Source organism: Aphelocoma coerulescens, chromosome 3 (genome assembly GCF_041296385.1).
Source record: "Aphelocoma coerulescens isolate FSJ_1873_10779 chromosome 3, UR_Acoe_1.0, whole genome shotgun sequence".
Taxonomy (NCBI): Eukaryota; Metazoa; Chordata; class Aves; order Passeriformes; family Corvidae; genus Aphelocoma; species Aphelocoma coerulescens.
The window spans coordinates 30,907,071-30,925,162 of NC_091016.1; the positions used below are offsets into that span (position 1 = coordinate 30,907,071).

Here is an 18,092-nt window from a genome sequence, read left to right on the forward strand (position 1 = left end):
CGAAGTGAAGTGTTTGAGCACGATGCTCTCCTTGTTCGCCGCAGCCGGCGGCCAGCGCCCGTCACTCGCAGCTCGCTGGTTTGCCTGCCGGGGCGGCGGGCGGTCCCGGCTCCCTGTGCCCGGCAGGGCTGAGCGGCGGCGGGCAGCGGCGGCCGCAGCGCCGGGCTTCCCTGCAATACGCAGGGTTCTTGTCACAGCCTGTCCGCCCCGGCCCTCCACCGTGCACATCTGGGTAGGGAGACTCTTCTCTTCTTCCTCCTCAGATAGTGTATGGACACCAGGAAGAGCCAGGTGCATTGGGCAGTCTTCTTCCCTGCTTCTGCCCGTCCTGGTCTCATGTCTCTGCTCCTGCAGCTTCCTGTGTTCCTGTGTCCTGCACCTGTTCACAAGATTAAAGCAATTACTAGCTGCTACGACCCTGTCTGCACTCTAAAGCTTTGATTTTATTTGACTGCATTAAGTAGAGGGAGTTAATTTCTGCTACTGATGGGTTTTTTTAAATTCATTTTTTACCTGAATATGACAGTTCTTCAAGCTGAAGTATTTCCTAGGCTCATTAACATCTGGAGTATCTTGAGCTAAAAGCAGGCAAGACGCAGCTCTCCCTTTCAATGAGATGCTTCCAAGTTGTCAGGAGAAAAGGCAGGTGAGTATGTCTTTTCCAAACCAGTGCCAAAGATTTGCCACTCAAGTGTTGTGTCTTTAAAAGGGCATCTAGGTTAAACAGTGCTTTACCATCCCCGTTCTTTGTCGCTCTAGATATATGCACTTTATGAGTTGTTCTTGCTGCCATGTTACTTTATCAGCTGAGATTTCTAAGGCACATTTGGGTGTATCAAAATAAAGGAATCGTCGTCTAATTGTGTAGTAAAATTTTTATTTTTTTTTTAATGAGAAGGATATTAAGCGCTACTATTTTCAAGCCAATTTTTCATATTCTAAAATATACTTCTAAAGAGACTCTAATAAATGTCCCTGTTCCCACGAAGAGAATCCCGCCATCTCTGGCTGTTGTACAGTGCGACCACGAGAGGGCGCGGTGAGTCATTGTTCCCTGTTCTGGTTCCCGGTTTTCACAAGAAACCCACCCCAAACTCCAAAATGCTGTCAAGTACAGACACCAGCGTGTTGTGACACAGTTAGGTCATTTATGCTGTCTGCTTAGTCGTGCTGGTGTCTGTTTTCATATAGCTGAAAAGGTTTTTCCTTCCAGCAGCTGAGTTCATAGAGCCGTCAAATCATTTCCATTAGAAAAGATCTTGAAGATCCTCGAGTCCAGCCGTTAAGCCAGCACTGCCAAGTCCACCACTAAACCATGTCCCTAAGCACCACATCTCCACATATTTTAAATATCTCCAGGGATGGTGACTCAACCACTTCCCTGGTACAGTCAATGTATTTTTCTCTTTGTTAATTTTATAAGCAGCAAACGCTATTTTAAAGTTCTTCTCCCCTCTTTGATGTATACCTTCTGTATTTCATTCTTTCAGGTACAATCACTAGAAAATCTACTTAAAAAATTAAATAGAAAAACCTGACTGGAACTCTGACAGCGCTAATGAGTTATCCAGGTGCTTTTGACTTTGCAATTTGTCAGGCTTCCTGCTCCATATGTTCTAACCATCCCTCATAGGGAGCTTGCAGAGGAAGAGAGCAGAGTATAAATAACATGGCTTGAAGACCTATATTTACTAATTGTATTAAAATATTGGTTAGAGTGTATGTTCTAGAAATTTCTTCAAGAGGAACAAAGCTTTGTGTGCCATGTTTAGAAGCTGTCTGGCAGAAGAGGTAAAGTGCTGGCCTGAAAAGACTTTATCATAAAGTTCATTGCTTGATAAGGCATTGTGGGTTGATTTAATGCCTATTCCTATCTCTGGTTTTCAGTTTCTTTTCAATGTAGAATATAATTATTTCCTCCTTCAGAATTACATTGTCAAATACTCAATATAAGCAAAGCTAACCTGGAAACAATGATGTTTTCTTTTCCTCTGTAGTTTGACATGTTCAACTTTAGTTATTTTAGTTATAACTACTCTCCAATTGAGGAGATTTGTCCGAGTGAGCTGGTGTCAACAACTGTAAAGTACATCCTCTCAGAGCAGGAGCAGCAATTTACCAGGAACAAAACCTCAGATTTTAGACAGAATTTGTGGGTTTTGAGTAAATGTTCTGATTTCTTGCATTTTGAGATTGGTTACCCCATTGGAGTTGTGAAATAGCAGATTTGTTGTTGTACTGGATCTGCCTAATTTTCCAGGAGACTTCACTGAGTGTAAACTATTTTTTTTTTTGGTGGTAGTGTTTAATTTTGTGACTGAATGGCTCAAGAAATTTGAAGAAATAGGATGGAGAGCCAAAACATTGAAGATTTTGTGTGATCATAAGCAAAACATTTAGTAACATTTTAAGAGAAAGATTTTTTTTTTTAAAAGGCAATTCTGGAACAAAAAGTGTGTTTGAAAGTTCCATCTGTCATGATTTGAAAAATGGTACATAATTGGTGAAAAAAACAGGTGAGCAAATAAATCCATTGAGGTCAACATAAAAAGGAGCTAAGATTATTCAGCCTATATGTAAAATGTTAAAGTATGAGGCATAAAGGCAAACTTTAGAAGGATTTAGCAGGCTAATGATGTAAAATATAATTAAGACCTCTTTCAAGTAGTTGGGTTCAGGTGGTTGTGGTGTTGGTTTGTTCTTGCTTTAGTTTGAGTTTTTAGGTTCTGGATATACTGCTGGGATGCTGAATCAAAGCAATTATGTTTTTCCTGGTGTTATTGTTGTTATCCTTTGCTGCCCAGGAGGAACTTCACAATTAATAGTAATTATGTAAAACTAGCTTTCTTTGTGTCAACATTTATTTTCATGGCTTGCACTGTGCTATTGCATCCTAGGGGTATTTAATGAACTTGAAATATTTTCTACAGCTTCTAAATCTTTCTGGCTCCATGCTGAGACCATTGCTCTGTGTTCTGAGTGCAGCTCTATGGTTGCTTTTAGAGAAGAGAGTCTTTACTTGCATTTTGCATGTGAACAAAGTGGTATATTTTGATGGCAGGCATTTTTCATAACTTGGGATGAGATTCTCTTCCTACTGAGGTAGCTACTGAATGCTGTTGACTTCAATGCAAGCAAAATTGGCTTTTAGTGGGTTGTCTTGTCAGGAATCTTGATTATTTTTATGACTACAACATGTAGGAACTCTAGTTGTGGAGCAGGTTGCCATGATGATAGACTTGTAAACACAGAACAAAAAATCTTCCTGGCTGGGGAGTATATAGTATATAACATGTAAAATTGTGGGGGGAAAACCCCAATCTCTTTGGTTTTAAACATACTGCCACATTTAGCCATCTCTCTTTTAATTATTTGGAAAGGCAGTATATAAAGAACAGAACAAATGCTTCAAAAGGTTTTGCATGCACAGATGGACTATAGTTTGCATTTATCTTACATTTAGGGCTTGGGAAAAAATGGTTTCAAATAGATGATTTTTTTTTTTCTTTAATCTCACTTCTCTGCACCAAATCCCCTCTGGTTTGTGGGCTACATAGAAAACCTTTCAGGAGATGAGCCTATTGCCACATATAATTACCAAACAAATGGTCTAATGACAGATGCAGGCTTGTCAGTGGCACCTGACATAAGAGTACAAGTTCCCTTGTCACTGAGGCACTTATAAAAATCTGAATAATTTTGAATATAAGTGTTTCTAAAAATGGATGAATGACATTTAGTAGGGAGCTGGGTATTCACATATATATACATGTGCACAGAGTACAATCTGTAGTTGACATTTATAATGAGACTAACTTACTTCATGAAACGTGATAACAGTTTGGGAAATTTGGCTGTGAGCAATTATGATTTGATACTAGAGACTTGATGTATTTGTAGGTCAGACTGTGAGAGACAACTGCCTTCTCTGTTTTCCTTTGCCTCCATATTGAGAAACCCCCAGCAAAACTTCTTGTCCCTGATTCTGGGCTAATTACTGCACATTTTCGATGATCATTGAATCAAATGAAGCCCTTTTGGGCAGACATAGTTACTAACTGGGAGGGTACACCAGTTTGTTACATCTGAACTCCAGGCAGGCAGATACAAAGCCCAGAGAGGACCTTTCTCGCCTGAGGAAGGTGATTAGAAGGAGACTTGCTAATGGATAATTCAAAGGCATGAACATATCCTCACAGGAGAGTACAACACGGGAATGTGTTTTCACACCAGAGAGATTCTTTTCTAAATTCCTACCAAGGAGAAGGGAAACAGCCTGAAGAGAAGATGGAGAGAAATATTGGGATTTGGAGAAGCCATGTATGCGTGTGAAACCAAAGTGAATACCTCAGAATAGGAAGAAAACTGGTCCAGCTAAATATGAGCATTATTTTGTCACAATCTTACCCCCCCCCCTTTTTTTTTTAACTAGCTGACATAAAGGGCTGCTGTTGTGCTTTTTTTTTGTTGTTTGGGGTTTTATTTCCACTTGCATCCTCAGCAAAGGCCATGAGCTCAGTTCACTTACCTAAACTTACAGGAGCTAATGCCACTTGAGATGCCCTCCATTTTCTCCCTAGTAACTAGCTAGAGGGCAAGAGAAAATGTCCCCAGGTTGCACCAGGGAAAGTTTAGGTTGGATATTAGGATACATTTATTCACCAAAAGGGATGCTAAGTATTGGAAAGACTGGCCAGGGAAGTGGTTGAGTCACCATCCCTGGAGGTATTGAAAAGACATGTAGGTGTGGCACTTAGGGACGTGGTTTAGGGATGGACTTGGCAGTGCTGGGGTAATGGTTGGGCTCAATCATCTAAGAGGTCTTTTCCAACCGAAATGATTGCAGGATTCTGTGATTTACCCTATTGTCCACCTGCTGCTCCAGTAGTGCATGAGCCTTTTTTGTCCTGTCTGACAGCCCCTGTCAATGTCCAGCATGCCATACAGGGGACACTTGATGCCTCAGTTAGGTAACTGAACTGAGCCCTCGGCATCTGTTAGGCCTCTTTGAAGCACAGGATGAGAAGCTTGGAAGCTGTGTTGGTTGGGTCTCAGGTCAGAAGCCCTGGTGAGTCACCCATGGCCTTTGGGAAGGGAATTCAGACAGCTGGGACACCAAAATTCCATTGCTGGAGACTTCTGCAGAGCCACTGAAAACAGCACACATAGCTTTGACTGCTTATTTAAAGGAGGTGAAAAGCCTGGAGGTCTAATTAGGTGAGATGTAATCACAGCGAGTTAGTGTCTTACAAGCAGGGTTTTACTGGATCTGTGGAAAAAAATATTCTGAAGTGAAGTTTCTGGAAATGCCGGTTAATTTGTTTTATTCCTTAGTGAGAAATGTTATACTTCTTCATTTTAGGTATTGAAACTCTTAGGGGAAGGAGAGGAGAGTTAGAAACTCTGTCTTGCTATTATGCTGCTCTAAACTTCACACTTCAGAGGGAATAAAGTTAAATAAAGCATTTTTGAAAACAGTTTCTTTTTTTTCATTATGCATAAGGGAAATATTTCCTTCTTCTGCTCTTCACAAATGCAGCATTGTTAACTACTGTCCACTTGATTGTACCAAATTACAATAAGTGGTGCAGGATTAGGTCTTGCCTAACACTCAGACATACAAAATTCAGTATTTCTAGCTGTGTAATGGAGATAATGGTGTGAGCACTTTAACTTCCAACTCTGGGACATAACCCAGTCTCTTGCATCATTTAGCAAACATTTTACCTCTTACATGGAGATACTTATTTCTTAAAGGAATTATTCAGCTTTTTTATCAGACATGTTCTTTCAGAGGTCCCAGAAACTCTTCCTGTTGACTATACAAGTTTATGAAAATGATCAAGCTTGCTAACTTAGATAAATATTTGGATGACTATTTAGAACTCTAAGAGGATGCTCAGGTTCTTAAAATACTAAATCTGCAGTCAAATACTCATCCAGTTAAAATTAATAAACTCTTAGTGTAAATCCTTTCATTCTTGGAGAAAATGAGATCAGACATCTTTGCAAACACTGTTTTTTCCCGAGCCTCTTGGAGCACTGGAGAGTGCAGGGAGCTGTTACCCTTTTTCAGGACACAGGCAGACCTGGTTCTGCAGTGCAATGAGGTGTTAAAACCTTCCTGTTATCAGAGCTTCAGGAGCAAGTGGAGCGTGGCTCGATTACAGCTGCAGGAGAGCCAATAAAGCCGCTCTGTCCTGAGCTCGAAGCACAGGACGTTAAAAGGCAGCTTGATCCTCGTGGCTGGGCAGAAATAAGCTAAAGATCCCTCACTACTTTCTGTAACTTATCTGCAGAATATTGGAGAGAACTCTGGCTTCCAGCAAATAGGTTATAAAACTGGGTTGCAGGTAGGCAATTGTAGGCAGGTCTCCCAGGTGCCGACATAATCACCATCCACATCTAAACAAATTACATAGATGTTCCCCAGGTTCACTGGTGCAAGTTAGTATCTGCTTTCAGGAGCAGTAACTGCTCACCCTTTGCATCAAGTGACTCTCTCCTAAATGATGCAAGAGACTGGATTATGTCCCGGAGTTGGAAGTTAAAGTGCTCACACCATTATCTCCATTACACAGCTAGAAATGGCTCATAGCCAGAATGAGTCTCTTTCTCTGCCTTCGTTCTGTGAAGGTATAGTGTTCCTAAGGGTATTTTTCAATTATGACTTCAAGGTGTGACCACTGATGATTTGGATCAGGTACAAATCCTTGTGACAAAATCCACCAGAACGATCTGGTAGATTGAGCACCATTTAGACAGAAGAGATAGTGCAATATCTGAGAATCTGGCTCTCAAGATTAAAACAACTGTATGAGAACATATTTTTATTTATTTTACACTATGAAAATATTCATTTGTTTACAGTTTTAATGCTGTATTGTTCTCTGGTATAAGTTACTGCAGCTTCATTTTGTGCAAGTACCGATTTAGTGATTTTTTTTTTTTTTTTAACATGTATTTTTGCCTATTTCAACACACTTTTGTTTCTCTGCTGGCAACTGCAGATCCTACCTACGTGCAGACCTGCCCCCACATTTTAAGTCAAGTGTCACTAAAGTCACAGATTCTGAGTCGTTTTGTGGAAAGCTGCAATATATTGACTAATTGTTCTTTTCCTGCTGGTTACAGGAGGGGAAGGTAAATTCTACACGCTCTCTTTCGGGAGGGAGGAGTGGGATTTGGGGAAGGAGCAGTTTGCCTGTGGTATCCCTCTATAATATGTGTCAAATTTATAATAAAACTGCAGTTGAAAAAGAACCATCACATGGTGTGTTGGGAAGTGCTGCTGGTGGACTCTGCAGCGCTCAAAACCGGTTGTGTCAGGCTGAAATCCAACGGCAAGTGGGCCAGCTGCATTGCTGTAATGGCCACCACCTCTCTGGCTCAGCTGCTGATGTAGCTGCAGGATGTAAAGCTAATCAGCTGGCATCAGCAATTTAGTCAGCCCCTAATTCCCCTGCTTCCTGTGGCAATAAACTGTGAAACTGAGCTGCTGAGGCTGGCATGACTTTGGCACAACTTTGCCATTTAGTTAGGGCTGACTCTGGCCTTGAGAGAGGGGAAAAAACTAAACGTCACAACAATGGTGACAAAACAGATCTTTTCTGGAAATGATGGCTAAGAAACAAATTGGTAACGTTGTCTGCAGAGCCATGCAAACTTATTCTGATAAAGATTTTTGGTAAATTTGGGTTTTTGTATGTTAAGCTGCCCAGACAGATTTATAGATGTGCCTTTGTGGGAGCCAGAATAAAATAGATTGCTCATTGAAGATTCTAAATTGTGGTTTCCTTTGATCCATGTGAGTTTGTTTTGTGTTTCTTCTTCTTTTTTTTTTGTTTTTTTTTTTTTTTAACTATTGCACAAACAAGGCAGGAGACATCAGTAATCTTGTAATCATAGCAAGGAAAATTTTGTACGTGTCTCTTTAGAAAAGCTTACCGTGATTTGATGAGATGCACTGCTTTGTGTTGCACTTCAATGAATATGATATTGGACTGACTCTCAAAAGTGGGAAATTATAGTAAATAGCATAGAAGCTTGTTTCAGAAGACTCCAATCCCTTAGCAGCAAGTCTCTGCCCTTAGACTGCAGCATTCAGCTGGAGGAACTTCTTTCTCTTTGGAGGTTTGGACTTTATTTATTTATCTATTTATTTTTATGTTGTATTGTGGCATTATGCTGAAGACTTCAAAACATGACCTTAAGATCGTGTAGTTTTCTTATTTTTCTGAAGAGTATTGTTACCAAATCATTAACACATCTTTCCCTCACCGTGTCTGAATGTGACTCTTTCTTCTGTCGTTTTTAGAAATTTTGTCTGTTTAAACATTTGTGCTGCAAAACAGACTTCAAACTGGGAACTGACATCTCGTGTTTGCACTGCAGTTTGTTTGATTGCTTTCCTCCTATAGTTAAATCTTTTATTTGGAGATCTGTCTTTAGTTCACCAATTTATATGACTGGTTGTCTGTGTCTTCTTCCTAACTCATTTTGTAATTCATAGACTAGATTTTTTTTTCTTCAAAAGAGAAGAATAGGGAAAATAAGCTTAAAAAAAAAACCCAAAACACAAAATAGAACAACAAGTTTAAAAAAAATGAACCAATTTAAACCCCCAAACACTGATAAAAGCACTGGACTGAAATCCTGTGCTTCTGGCTTCCAGGAGCTGTACTAGGAACTCTTTTCGAGTCTGCTTTTCAGTAAGTCATACATTCTTCCACTCTCCTTCTCTCTTCTTAGCCCCAGGCATCTTTTTCTAAAAAGAGGATGGTGAGGAATTCCCCAGTCAGCCTGGGCTGTGGTCACCCATCCTAAAACGTGTGCAGTTGCCACGGCCTCGTTCCAGCAGAAATTAAGGATGTGCCAGATCCTGGTGCTTTTTTATTATTTGCAGAGATTATTTGGAAAATGTTCCTTACAACCTCCTCATCTCTCAAATTCAGCATTTCAGTGGCTTCATAAAATATGAAAAACATGCAGTCAAATGTGTGGTTGGATTGTCTGCTCACACAGCTGATTTCTGCAGCGTCTTACACTTCTGTTATTTCCCGAGGAGCAATCCTTGAAAGCTGAGAGGAAGACAAGCCTGCGGAGCTGTATTTCTAACCCTGTGCTTCTCGGTGGCTTTGTGGGAGTGAGCATGTGGAAGTGTCCCAGTATTCTTCCTCCCAGTGTGCCAGAGAGGCCTGGCAGACCAGTTACCAATCTGAAGCTTATGATTTCCTATCCCATACTAAGGCAGAACAGATGTGTGCAGTCTTCCTTTCATGGGGATGGGTCTTAAAAGATTCAGCCTACTGCTGTGTTTTGTGTTCATATAACCAAGTTCTTGTGCTTTCCCCAAGAGTGTGATTCCTGTGGATGAACTCAACCATACCAATATAGTTATTCTGAATTTACAGAGGTGTGACAGAGTTAATAACAGATCAGTATTTCTGAGTCTCTGTAGGCAAATAAAATAATACAGTTGCATTGCTAATAATGATGGTCTGTCTAGTATTATTAATATGCCAGTATATGCTGTATTTAATGAATTTAGGAAATAAATTGTTGCAGAAATTGTGACCGTTTAGGTGAACTGGCTCAAAAGACAGATATTGTGAGTAACAGAACAATTATTTCTCATGGTAAGTGTAGGCATTAGATTCTTTGATTATCTTTCTGACGTAAAAGCAATCCTCTCTGTCTCCTACAACAGAGAAGTAATTCTGTAGTAAAAAAGAAAATAGCTCTTGGGTTCCTTAAACCTCACAGGACAAATTTCAGCCTAGCATGAACTTTGACTGCTGAGTTGTAGACCTTGGAAGAGGGGCTGGTAATGGAAATAGTGATGGAGAAAATTTTAGAGTTGTGAATGGTGATAGGATGGATTCTCTGTGTCTTGAAGTTTTGCACTTGTGGGGGATTGCAAGATTGGTGTGTCTGAAAAAGCAGCACTGCCTTTTGCTATTCAGAACAGCAGGCTCCACCAGAAAGTGAATACACAATTCCAGAAAGGTTATGAAGAACTGTAGTTAGTTTTGTCCTCTTTGGTGGGGAAATAATTTTGGTGAAAGAGTAACAGTGTTTCCAAATGTTTGTAGGAAATGGCTCATCCCTGAACAAAGTTCTTGAACTATGCACTCCATTCAGAAATGTTTTTGAATTTGTTAAGGACTAATGCAGCAGCAAATACTCCTTTCAGGCCTTGTGATGCTTTCCTCAGAGAAATCTGTAGGTGAATAAGAAAGATACTCACAGCAGAGTTTGTCCATAAAGAAAACTTAAACTACAAGTTGATACTTTGAATTCTACATTTTGATGTATGAGGAAAGGTGTAAAGGCCTTTCAAAAGGCTTTTTTGAAAGTCCTGATTACTATTAAGCAGTGTGCCTCTTCAAATTTTAAAGCTAGAACTAACATAAACTTCACATATTCAGTGCTTTGTAGATTACATCAGGCTTGCTAAAGAGCAAGGTAAGAGCTCAGGTAAAATGTCAGAATAAATAGTGTAAAGCCCATGGATTCCATCCTATGCAAGACAACTCTGGCCCTGCCCAGACACCTTCACCTCCTGCTTCCCCTGCAGAACAGATCATAATGCTTTATTCAGTCATTTGTTAATTTCTTTTCTAAACAGAAAGCGATCATAGCAGAACACACACTGTTTTGTTCAGAAGAAAATATCCCTCAAACAATCATAAATAACCTTTCTCATCCCAAAATGTTGGGCAACTGCCAAAGAGGACCCCAATCGAAACATGAAATCTTCTTAAAATATTCATTAAAAATGTTATATCCTGAAAGGCTTGACAGTCACTATGGCTGGGATATTTTTATTGCAACTTTCCTCTCCCTGTCATGGTGTACTGTTTTCAACTGGTTTAATGGAGCAGTCCCTAGGGAACTGATGTTATGAATAATTATTATGAGAGTTTTTGCAGTGTAAGTACTTACTGTGTGAGTATTCTCCAGCGTGGAAAAGTTGGAGGGCCTCCTACCTGTGTTGAGTGTTATGTATCACCTGGTTGACATCCATGAAAGCAGATGGCATTCAGCATCTGTTAGAACTGTGCTCCCCAGTCATGGGCTTGCATGTTGACCGTGGTGTATTCATGGACCCAGCCAGGCCTCAGAGGGACATGAGTATCCATCTGGAAAGAAGTGCAGAACTTTTGAAAGCAGATCTGAGAAACATACGTGAGCAGGTTTCTTCTGTCCCAGTGTATTTGTGATTTAGCAGTACGAGCTGTGTTCCTTTCCTCTGTGATGGCTTCTGGGTATTTCACATACACATATGATTGTACTTTGATTTGGCTGCTGGTGGTTATTCTGGTGAAATTCAGGAACTGGTTTCAGTGAAAATAGTCCTGGATATCTTGCTGACTAATTTTGGGATGGGATTTTTTGGTTATGGGTTTTTTTTTGATGGGGTTGGTTGGTTGGTTTTTGTGGAGTTTTGGTGGTTTTGTTTTAGTTATTGCTGCACATATTCATTATCTTAACAACTTCTACAGATCCCTAAAGGGGAAGTAGATGTAACAGTATAAAAGGGGATTATTCCAGTATAGATTATTCTTGTGTTAGAAGAAAAGGAAACCAAGCATACTGTATACATGGGAGTCCGTGATTTCTTCCTCCTATCACGTCTCTTCTAAGGAATTTTTGAGTTTTGTCCTAAAGCAGAACTTGCAGGATGGACCCTGAAATATTTGCAGAGTTGTGTGGCAGAACCACTGGATGAAGTGCTCTAGTTTGTTCAAAGAGCATACTATGAAAGATGCTTCTTTGGTCATATTCATCTTGAAGAGCAGGAATTTGTGTTTTCCTCTAGAACTTCTCCCCATTACTGGTTCCTTACAGCAGAGTAGTTGGTTGGATAGCTTTGAGGAAGACAGGGGAATAAAACATTAAATTTTGGCTCTCTGTGCTTGTTAGTCTCAGCTGTATGTTGTACCCTTACATCCCAAAGGAGCTTCATAAGGAGAAGAGAGCTGATGCACCCTGGTTTTTGTTTATATTGAAATATAAATGATAAAAACATCTTGCTTGCAAGGGTGTAAAATATTCTTTTGTATTCTAGAAAATGTTGTAGAATATTAAAACTCAGATACTTTCAGACTGTTAATCTTGGGTATCCAGATTTTACAGGTTTCCATTCCTAGATGTAACCCAAGCTGCAAAAGGGCTTAGTTGCAGAGGCTAAAGAATAGTGAAAGGCTCATCTGATAAATGGGTCTAAGGACTGTAGAGTCAAATATCTTCAGTCTGCCAGAGAGAAAGTAAAACTTGTCAGCCTGAGCATGGACATCACAGATCTTCATACGGTAGAGTTGGCATCTGCCTTCCTGACAAAAAAAAAGACTTAATTGCAATAGTGGGGGGATTTTTACTGAATGTGGATGTTTCAGAAGCAGGTGATATGTTCAGGGGTATTTTTGTTTGTGCTTATTTGGTAAAAACAGTCAAATTTGGCACAGGTTTGCCTATTGTTTTGTCTATTTTGGCACAAACAGCCATTATTAAAGAGCTTACTTGCAGAACATATCAGTTAGGTTCATTGCTATAGGAAATATGTAAAATCTCCTGTTCTCTTGCTGTACTGGGAGAATACTCAGAGTTTTCTGAGTGCACAAGTGTTCTCCATCAGCCCATTGTGTGCTATGGGGAAGGGGGTTTTCAAGCTGTTTATTTCCTCTTGCCAAGCAAAACATAGCTGATTTAAAACAAACAAAATAATTCCCAACAACAATAAAAACCATGCCAGCTTTGCAACTAGGCATCCTCTAGTTCTTGCAGTATTCCTTGTGTTACCACCTATTGCCTGGTGTACTAACTCTGCCTGCAGTAACCTACCTGTCTAGAGGCATGTTCCTTGTTCTTTCCACTCATCCTGAGAAAATACTTCATGAACTTCACTGGTTTGAGACAGGTATTTGATTGTCTCTAAGTAAAAGATTCAAATGCAATGGCAATACTTTCCAAAATACCAGGAGTACTGCCATTGTGCTGAGTGCTGCTGCTCTTTGTCACCATTCCCCAGACTGGTTTTTGGAAGCAAGTCATCCAGTCAGACACCTGTTCATCATGCAGGCAAGCTGACCTCCTCTGTCATACCACCTGTTGTTAGAAATAAAGGTCACTTGAACACAAATTTAAATTCACTGTGTGTAAGCAGGCATGATGCCCTTGATATAAGAGGAAGGTGTGTGTGTTATAGCACTGATAAATGTGTCCCTGAGACTCATCCAGCCTGAATTCAGAAGTGAAGTTCCTCCTACCAACGGAACAATGAGTGATCATCTTCTCGCTGCACTGAGCAGGAGACCTGCTACCTGCATAAGGAAATTGTTCTGATTTTCAACACTAAAGGTAGAACTGGTGCCTGAAAATTTCAGGTCAAATGCATCTGTAATGGAAACACCAGGCAGTCTTTAGAGACACAGGAAGGCACTGAGGGTACACTTCAATAAGGTGCACTTTGGTGTTGCCTGCCTGAGATCATTCAAGCTCCAGAAAAACTGAACCGAACAGATGCTGAGTCCTTAAATTAATTCTGCTCAGATGAATGTACTGTACTCTACTTAAATAGGTGTCATTAAGCACCTTTCACAGCTTTTTAGCAGGTGTTAAGCACGAAAAATAGATCAGTTGAAAGAAAGGGAGAGATAAAGAGTAAATTTGCTGTGGATTGTTTAATGTCTATCCAGTATTGTGTTGAAGTCCAAAATGGCTTCATTTCAGAGTGCTGCAGATGTGTGCAATGCTCCAGTGTGCTTCCAGCTGCTCTCATTTGCAACCTTGCTTGTGTTAGAGATTAAAAAGCTGTACAATGGTATTGTTTTAGCTCCACTGGAGTCAACCACAAAATTCACTTGGACTTGAACAGAAACTAGACATAAACCTAGGGGTTTTCTACAACTGGCAAACAGAATGGGGTACAAAACTGAATCCTAGAGCTGAAAGCTTTTTCTCCTTTAAGATGTGGATTGGAAAGTAAATTGGTAGCATTAACAAAAGCTCTAGATTGGTAAATCTTATCTTTTCTTTTTAAATCTGATTAAGAAATAAGATATTTTCTCTGTTACTGAGATTGTTATCAAGAACTGAGAGTTATGCCTCTGGAGTGGAAGAAATACATCTAGCCTTTACTAGAAGATCAATAATAAACCCTACTTTACTATCCCTCCCTCCCTCCCTCAAACCTAAAGTAATTTTTCCATTGCAACAGAATGGTTTTCATTAAAGCAAATTCAGTCACAACAGGAAGACAGGTACATACAGGTCCAGTTCTGACTTAATTTGCACAAAAAAAAAAAAAAAAAAAAAAAAGAGAACACCTTGATTCAATTGTATGATTTATAGGAAATGAAATTATGTGTGGTGTCAAAGAAGTGCCTTTTGGTAGGCTACAGCACCAATCTATAAAACACTATGATAGTTATTGAAAAACCATTACCTGAGATCTGGTTTTAGCTACTCTCTCAATTAATAGCTTGTTGCCAACCATAAGCACCATTTTTATCTGCACATTGATTTAGTGGAGTTCTTACGACTTTAAGATTTGGATTCAACATCTAAATCTGCAGACTACTAGTAATTCAGCAATTAGCTTTAAGCTATTGTTTAAATCATATTTAATGAAAATAGTGACATATTTAGCTAAGAATCTCTTGAGAGATCTGACTCAGAGTCAATAAAAAAGCCAACGTTATTTCTGATACCAAGACAAGATGATTTTCTCTTGTGAGAGGTTTGGGATTTTTTTTCTGATTTATATAGAAGTTGGTGTGGAAGACTCTCTTAGAGATTGCACCTACAGTTTCTGTTTTGTAGAGGCAGCTATAAGTTTCAATTGCTTGGGATAATAAACACTGAATTTTGTAGTACTGTAAATAAAAACGCCCCCACCTTATATAATGTTTGTTGCAAAATGGTAGTTCTGTAAGTTTTTTATAAATATAATCATGACTATTGATGTGGAAAAATATTTTTGGTTTGTGACTAATTAAGTGACACCAATATGCATTCTGTCTCTGCTATAAATTCACTAGTGAGGTTTTGCAAGCTATGGTGTCTTTGCATTGGTAGGAAAAAAAAAGTGCCTGTAGTTTTAGCTGCCTGTAAGTCAGTCTGATCAGTGTGCGACTGTGTTAGCTGGTATTCTTGTTCACGTGAGAACAAAGTGACTTTGTACAGACTACATTTTATTTTTGAGCTACAGGACAAGTCCATAAACTACCCAAGTCCTCGATGGTGGTGATTTAGTCTCAGTGTAGCAGTTTAGGCTGATAAGAAATGATCACTTGTGAAGTCCTTTGTATTTTGTTTAACTTTTTGCATGGATTATGTGCACACAGCCAGTTTATTTGTTGCAAGAAAGTTGTACTAGCAAGGGAGCAGGATTTCCTTGGTGTGAACTCATAAACTTGAACTGCTGAATGTTTCCTGTGCTTCAAAATTACATGTGCAAAAAAAAAAAGCTGCCCCAAAAACAAACAAACAAACAAACAAACAAATCCTCTAGCGTGCCATAGGTATGGCCCAAGGATGGGAAAGGCTTTTTCCTTTCTGTTGCATTAGCATGAGGGTGAGCCTCTGTGAAAACTCCACAGGAAGATGAACATTTTTTATGAAGGTTCAAGCAACTCCTTCTTCAATGTTTTGTTGATTTCAGTAAGATGTTCCTACCTGTAAGATCCTGAAGTATTTCAATCTGAAATATGCACCTCTATCAATATATTTTAGTTTAGTCCTCTTGACTCTCAGTATAATCATTAATAAACAAGTAATTTAGGAAGATTTGTCTTCAGTTCTGGTATCTGTTGTGAGGAAGCTTATAGGCTAGACACTTTTTAGTGGTGGAGCTGGTGTTGTTTAGATTCAGGTTTTTTGAAATTAAGGAACTTTTGAAATCAGGAAACTTTGAAATTAAGTTCTGTGGACACAAAACAGGATACTGTACAACAGCTGCAATGGAAGTTCCCTTATTCTATGACTTCATGGAATGATAAAGTTATCAGAGCTTTGTAAAACTTTCATTGCACCTCTGCAATAGTGGAAAATGAGAAAATTCAACTTGAAAAATGAAAATTCAGGAATAAAATTCTCTGATAGCAGATTCCCATTACCTTTGTCCACCTAATTCTACATATAAGAAAGAAACCTTAAATTGCCTATGAAGAAAAGGTGAAACTTTTTGTACTATCTCTAATGGAAAAAAAATTATTTCATAATAGTGTTCTTTTAAATGCATTAAGAAAACTGTATAGCTCCAGTCAGCCTAATAGGTATGTAATGGACATGATTTAGATGCATCTGATGAGGCTAAAGTGAAAAAGCCAGAAAAGAGGCTGGTTAAGTGAACAGACGCTGTGTTGGGAATACCATGAAAGGTCCTCAGTCACCTCTCAGTGCCTGATGTCCATCTCCTTCAGGACTTGCTGATCCAGCTTACCATGGGGGCAGTTGGGCAGCCAGGACATGGAACTAGTCCATGCTTTAAAATGATCCTTTTAACACTCCGTTCTTTCCTTCTTGGCTTTTCTTTGGAGGACCATGAGGAGGAATGATGGGCTGCTCACAGTGGCACAACAAAGAAAATTGTAGAATGAAGCTCTCAGGTAACCTATGTCTCTAACAGGAATAATCTGCATCTTCAATTAAGTTGCCACAGAAATGTGGTTTCTTTCGAGCAGCTCAAGTAATCTCAGTCTATAGCTAAATACAGTTCCTATATCAGGTTAAGACAAGGCTCTTATTTGTTTCTTTTTTTCTCAAGAGTCTTGTGGTTGAAACAAGAGTTTTCTATTCTATTTAATCTAGAAAAATGAAGATGTTTACATAACTTTAATTTTTCCCATTCTGTACACTGAGAGAGCACTGAAAATAAACTGTATCCAGGCTTTTGTCTGTGTTACACCAAAGTAAAATGTGCTGCCAGTCCTGCAGCTCTGTATCCACTAACTAGCTGTGCCCACTCCCAAAGCAGTGACCTTGGACTATGGACGTACGGTACACCTCAGGCTGGTGCTGACTGTATGAGCCGTGCTACTGTGAACAATGAGGCCCAGGGATTCAGTACTAAGGTGTAGAAATGTCGTTCTTTCTCTACTTATCTGGTCTGCGGTGCAGCCTTAGGCTGGCAACTGTAAGTAAGGGTGGTTTTCTTACTATTTCAGGCTGTCAGCCTCAAAGGACAGGCTGGGACCATGGCTTCCCTGGGCTGCTCTCTCACATTCTGGACCTTCAGGAGCTGCCTTCCTCTTCCATAGGAAGCTGACAGAAGCAATGGTCTGTTTCTATCCAAATCCACACCTTGCTGGGTGAGGGGACGTTGTAAACTTCCAAGTGTGGGGAATTCCCCTAATGTCCAAGTGCGGACTTAAAATGAGGAAAAGAGCTTGGAGGCATTTTGTTTAATTGATAATGGCTGTGACAAACCAACTATTTGAATTAACTGTTCTCTTGCCTTGAAAGTTTAACCTGTTTCATTTACCCAAGCAGTAAACCAGAAGAGTAAAAATAATACCTCAGGTCTCTGCTAAGGTCATGTTTTTGTGCCTCTGGAAATACCCACCTAGACAGAGTTGGTACTTCCCAAGGAGTTTCTGCTGACTTTATTTTCAGCTCCCACAGATATTCAACAGAGGAAAATTCCCTTTTTTTCCTTTCAGTGCTTGAATGTGCTGCTGTTTTTAAAGGAAGAATAAATCACTGTATCATATGCCTGTTTCATCTGTTTCAGAAATTTGTTACTCAGTTGCTGCTTTGACACAAAGTTGTAGTCACTTGGGAAATTAAAGGTGTCCTAGAAGTAGGCAAAAACTTAAATTCATAGTCCCAGATTTGCTTAAAGGAGAAAGAGAAGACAGGATATGATCGTTTGAAAAACCAGAGATCATCCTCCTTCTAATCAACACATTTTCCTGCAGCTCAGGATGAGGTGAAATCTTAGCTTGGTAATGCTCAAGCTGCACACGTAAATATTCAGGACATAAAACAAATAATAAATCATCCCCTTCCTTGCAGAAAGATGAAAACAAGCATTTCTCTTCCAAGGGAGCAAGCCACAGCATGATCAATTTGTTAGTAAAGTGTAT

At 39.6% G+C, this 18,092-nt stretch overlaps 1 long non-coding RNA gene across 1 annotated transcript; it reads left to right on the forward strand.

Moving 5' to 3' along the window:
• The first annotated feature begins 1,649 nt into the window (after positions 1-1,649).
• On the forward strand, positions 1,650-18,019 carry LOC138107880 (uncharacterized). The gene is made up of 3 exons (XR_011149748.1): positions 1,650-1,791; positions 16,545-16,613; positions 17,172-18,019. It is a non-coding gene; the product is annotated as an uncharacterized lncRNA (long non-coding RNA).
• The last annotated feature ends 73 nt before the right edge of the window (positions 18,020-18,092 follow it).